The following is a 5,869-nucleotide window of genomic DNA, read 5'->3' on the forward strand; positions in this document are numbered from 1 at the left end:
AGTTACTCCCGATATGGCTCTCCTCCGTCAGGGTTATGATTATGTCCTGAAGTGTGACACAGGGCAGGACCCTCGGGGCTCAGGATGGAGCAGCATCCACAAAGGGCTCTTGGTGCAGGTGCCCATGGCCCTGTGACAGGCTGTCAGAGGTTCTGCTGTGCCTGTGCCAGGCTTGGGCACAGGGAGCTTAGCTGAGGCCAGAGCCTCAATGCCTGGAGCTGGCTTCCCCACAGGCCCCACAGGTCCTGATAGCTCCCGGTCAGGTCCTGGTTTAGCATGTCTGCCTCCCTTACAGTTAGCACAGAGTTTGGCCCTCCCATAGCCCTAAGTAAGGGGTGCTATGAGAACAGGAAGGCCCCCTGCTTTTTTATGACTCTTGCCCCAAGGGCTGCAGGGGTGACAGATGGGGCTCAGCCAGGACAAGACAGGACATGAGCACCCGACACAGCGCAGCTCCCACTGCTCCCTTCACCCTCTGCATAGCTGGCTGAGGGGTCTGGTTGGGGCGAGACACCGAATCGGGGCGAGAGGGCTGCTCTGCCCCTTTGCCAGCCTCGCTCTCTCCCGCCCTGTCTCAGACCCTTCCATGTCTCTGCAGACCAGACTAATGGCCTATGAAAGGGATGTTGCTTCCAACGCGAAGCCATTTCACAGGCACAGCTGGCGCTGTGTTTCGTCCCCTCCTGATGTGGCTTCAGGAGCAAAGTGATTTCGGCGGCGATGTTAGGAACGGGCTGTAGGGTAGTAACGGCACATTGATTTTGAGTGTGCGCAGAAGTACGGTGACAATTCTGAGCTCAGATGTTTTATTCGTAGAGAATCGAGGCTGTGACAGCTTCTGCCCTCCCAGTCTTCATTCACCTTTGGTTTGTGGAGCAGCGCGGGCTGTCACCAACAGCTCGGCGCCTGAGACGGGATCTGTGAGAGACAGGCTTCTCTGCACGGTGGGGATGACGCTGCCTCAGAATCGTGAAATCATAGAAGGGGCCGCAGATAGTGGTCTAATCTCAGAGCCTCGCTTTAGGGCGTGGCTGGCCCTGAAACCCAGAGACAAAGGAGATCAGGGAAGAACACGGGGTCAGTGCCGGCGAGGAGAACCCGGCCGCTGCTCCCGCCAAGCGCTACCACGGCATAGAGTTGATTCCTTTCGAGGACTTGAACGATCCGGAATCTCTTACCTGAACTCTGTCCGCAGAAGCGACGGGCCCCAGTGAGCCAGGTTCTCCGTGGGCTGGGTTGGCGCCCAGCTTCCAGAATCCAGATGCGGTGACTCAGCTGCTCTGCAGCATGTCGGTGCAGCCCTGTCCAGGGGACCGTGCTCACTGGGTGGCAGGACCACGTCTGTCCATTCGTCCTCCTCCCCCGGCAGCTGTGTCTCCAGCTCCCTTTCCTCCTCTCCGCCTTTTAAAAGCCACAGCTCCACCCCCGACGTACTGGGGCCCAGCCTCAGAGGCCTCCACGCTTAGAGCTGGAGGGAGCTTCAGACCCTATCCTGTCCAGCGCATGGGAGAGAGACCCCCCGATAGCCACACAGCTGGGGAGCAGCTGAGTGAGATTAGAACCCAGGACTGTGGACCCAGCATATTCTGGTGTGTGTGGGGGGCGGGGGAGGAGGATGAGTGGGGCTTGTGGACCAGCTGGCTTCAGAATCGCCTGGGAAATGTTTACCATGCAGGAGTCTGAGGCCCACCCCAGACCGACTCGATCAGAATTGGGAGTGGGGGAGCAGAAGTCTGCTTCTGATGCAGACTTTCCTTTGAGAACTGCTGAGGCATGTGTCAATCAGTTGTGAGAGGTGCTATAAATAACTTGCTGCTGCTAATTTGGGGAATTATATACTTTTTGGCTAGAAAAGCTACGATAGCGTGGTTCTCACACACTCGCATAATGATTAGCTTCCTTGACCAGCAGAGAAAGTTACAGAGCTCCAGCTTAGCTGCAGGGAAGGCGTGCGCCTAGAGCAGCGGGCCCCCAACCTTTCTGGCATCAGGGCCCAGTGCTGCTGTCAGCATCTAATGCCTGCGGATCTGAGGCGGAGCTGAGGCGGTGATGCCAGCGCTGGGGAGCGACTGCAGATACAGATGAAGCATTGCTGCTCACCACCGCTCACCTCTGGCTGTGCGGCCTGGTTCCTAACAGGCCACTGACCCGTACTGGTCCGTGGCTGGAGGGCTGGGGACCCCTGCCTTAGAGTCTGCGTTTTCCCTGCACCCCAGTGACCAGAGCCTGCATTTGGGCCTCCCCTGAGTGGACCTCAGGCGGAGAGGCTTCTCCAGCTGTGGAGCCAGGCGGAGCTCTGCCTTTACCTGACTGCTCGAATTCATCGAGTCCCTGACTGTCCGTGTCAGTTTCCTCACGTGTTCATCGGGAATAATAATAACCCCTGCCCCCAAGGGTTGCCGCGGAGGTTAAGTTAAAGCATCCCAACGTGCGTGCATCAGAACAAGATGAACGCCTAGGGGCCCGCAGCCCCCGTAGCCCGAAGTGGGACGTCTGGGCATCGCTGCTTGGTCCCCTTCCCCACTCTGTGGAGGAAGGACCCTCACGGCTGAAATTTTTGAAGAATTGCGTTCCCCAAGGGGCTGTGCTTAACAGAGGACCTACCTCCCCCAGCCCCCTGACCCCCAGTCGGGGCTCAATAAACAGAAGTGACATACTCCCCGCCATGGCCATTTACCACTCTCGCCTTCCCTCCGCGGCCTTCGGGGGCCTTGGCCGAAGCTGGGGTCCTCTCCCCTCTCTTTCTCTGCTGTCACAGAAGTTGCTGTGCCCAGCCCTGAATCCACCTCAGTGAGAGCAGAGGTAGGGCGGGGCCTCAGGCGGGAAGGCAGCTTCGGAGTAAATAAAAGCACACCCTTGGCACTTGAGAACCTTCCAGAGCAGGAGAGAAGTGGTGCTAAGCCCAATCGCTTTTTGCATCATCGCTTTAATGCAGTCCCACCCCGCGCTCTGGTGTGATGCCCGCTCCTCTCCCAGGCGGGCGGACCGTGAGGAGACTGGCGAGGAGCTGCACGTTTGGGGGTTCCCATGGCCGGCAACTTCGATTCCCACACGAGGTCTCCCCAGCCTGCACCCCACACCCTGTCGTAAGCCACTTCGCGGGCTGCTCTGTCGCAGTGGCAGTGTATCAATGGGCCAGCGTCCGAGAGACTAATTTTCTTATTCACTGCACGTCAGCCTCATTAAGGCCAGTAGTACAGGTGACGTCAGGAGGAAACCACCTCCAGGCTGGGAGGCCTTTCTCGATGGGTCACATCCTGGTAAATAATGGGTGGGGGTCCAAAGGGGGCCACTCTTCCCGCCAACCTGCTTCCTGATTTCTCTGGCTGTGTGACTGAGAGACAAATTCTAAACAAGCCAAGAAATGGAAATAGAGACCTCAGTGGCAGATCAGTATTCCTTGGGGCACTTAGGAAGAGAGAGGTAGCAATGGCTCTGTGCGGACCGAGAGATTCAGGCGTGTCTTGGTCATATGTCAGCGCTCACCCAACCTCACTTTTGTTTCTGACAGAGAGAAGCCTTTTAAGGAGCGGCCGCCACCACCCCTCCACCCTTCTTACAGACAATGCTTCCGGATCCCTGTGTCTGTGGCCCTCTCCCCACCTGTCCGCGGAGGTGTTCATTAAGGCTTGTGAGGCTCACATCAAAGGTGCTTCCGGTTGCAATTAGTAGGAATCAGGCTGCCTGTAATAATCCATGACCTCGGGTGTTTGGGACATGGTCAATTTTTTAAGCTGTAGTTTATCTAAAAATGACAAAAGGCCTGTGAGATGATTAAAAACAATTCTGGCGGTGGGAGGTGGCGGTGGTTGGGATAGGGTTAAAGAAGGGTTGGCTTTCTAATCAACCTTAGCTCGTTCAATTGTTTTAATCCCTTGGATGTACACAGACCATAGGTAGAGGCGACTCAGATAAGAACTTGGTAACGAGTAGTCGGACTTGGATGAACATCTCGCACTTGACTTGTGCATTAACAAGAGAAAGGCCCGTCCCACTTCCCGGCAGCAGGAGGCTCGGAGCGGGCTGTGCGTTTTCTGTCGACCTTTCCCCTCCCAGGAACAGACAGCGGCTGGGCATCCCCCGCTGTGTCTAGAGGAAGAGGGGGGACACGTTCAAGAAGAGCCAAGCCCCCATCCCATCGCCCCTACGCCCCCTCTAATGACACACCACAAGGGCCTGCCTGGCCCTTCGTCTCAGCAGCTTCCGTCACATTACGACTGGGGACTCCAGGAAGCATCCCCTTCAGCTTCTAAGTCCTGGTCAGGTGTCTCTGTGTTTTCGTAGCGCCCTGGGTTCACTTTTAATAGCTTTATTTAACAAACACAGAATGCTTGCTAGCACTTTTAGGAGTATTTAGTCACTGAATCCTCATAACAAGAATAAGGTCATTCCTAATATTATGCATGTTTTATGGACGAGAAAGAGGCACAGAAAGACTAGGCGATTGGCTCAGGGTGGCACAGCTTGAGCGTGGTGGGGCCAGGATGCAGACGCAAGCTGGTCACTGGTTCTGGGCTCACGGCCGTTCCGTGAAGTTGCATTTCCCACGCTACCAGCGGCCTCGTAGAAGACTCCGTTTCCTCTCCCACGCGCCTGTGAGTGACGACTGGCATTCACTGCCAGGCGCGCACAGCTAATGTTCCAGAAGCTTCTGGGGATAACACGCCCTGTGTACAGTCCTGCTTTAAATCAAGGAGGAGCATACGTCAGCTAGTAATTTTCTTCTGGCACCAAGAAGGGGGCTGTTATGGGTTGAATTGTGTCCCCCCGCCCAAATTCATATGTTGAGATCCTAACCTCTAGGACCTCAGAATGTGACCTTGTTTGAAAATAAGGTCTTTATAGAGGTAATTAAGTTAAAATGAGGCCATCAGGGTGGGACCTAATCCAATAGGACTGGTGTCCTCATAAAAAGACGGAATTGGGCCACAGAAGCACTCAGAGGGGAGACGAGGTGAAGAGATGCGGGACAAGTGGCCACATATAAGCCGAGAGGAGAGGCCGGCACAGATGGACCCTTCCCTCACAGCCCATAGAAGGAACCAACCCCACCGACACCTTGACCTTGGACTTCCAGCCTCCAGAACTGTGAGACAATCCACTTCCGTTGCGTAAGCCTCACGGTCTGGGGCGCTTTGTTACGGAGCCCGAGCAAACTAATACAGGTGCTTAAACCTGCGGTAGGAGGGCAGCAGCCCCCAGGATCGGCAAGGCCACCTGGCGGTGACGACTGTCTTCCCGTCCTGTGCTGACAGGCCGGCCCCTCCCTGCTGCTACCCCTCGTCCCCATGTGTAACCTCAGCCTGGATTCTGCCCTGGTAGGACCCAGGGACTCCTGCCTTACCCCCATCGTTGGCTCTGCTGCGGGTCTTGCCCTGTCCACAGGCCTCGGCTCCAGACGCGAGGTCCCCACCAGACAACGTGCTGTCCTGCAGAGTGCTGGCTTCTGCACGAGACCACCCCGGGTCCCAAGATCAGGGCCAGCACCTGCCATCTGCGCAAACACGGGCCACGCGGGCTAACCAACCTCAGCTTCAGTGTCTTATCTGAAAAATGGAGACGGCACTCCCTGCGCATAACGGACACGTGCTGGTTTTGGCTGCTCATTCCCATCAGCACTTTGATTTCCTTTGGGGGAACTACCCGCTGGGTACAGTTTTGACAGGATTATAAATGCAGGTGACCTGTCCTCCCCGAGCCAAGGAGGGCATGGACCCCAAGTTTGGCCAGTCGAACTCTCTTTTCCTGGACTTCGAATGTGGACTAAGTAGCACGGAAGGGAAGCCAGTGGGCGGCGGCCCGCGAGCCTGCGCGTTCCCTCTGGCCTGTCTGAGCCCCGCCGGGAAGGCGGATTCTGCGTCTGCCTTCC

Source organism: Pteropus vampyrus, unplaced genomic scaffold (genome assembly GCF_000151845.1).
Source record: "Pteropus vampyrus isolate Shadow unplaced genomic scaffold, Pvam_2.0 Scaffold6, whole genome shotgun sequence".
NCBI classification, from domain to species: Eukaryota; Metazoa; Chordata; class Mammalia; order Chiroptera; family Pteropodidae; genus Pteropus; species Pteropus vampyrus.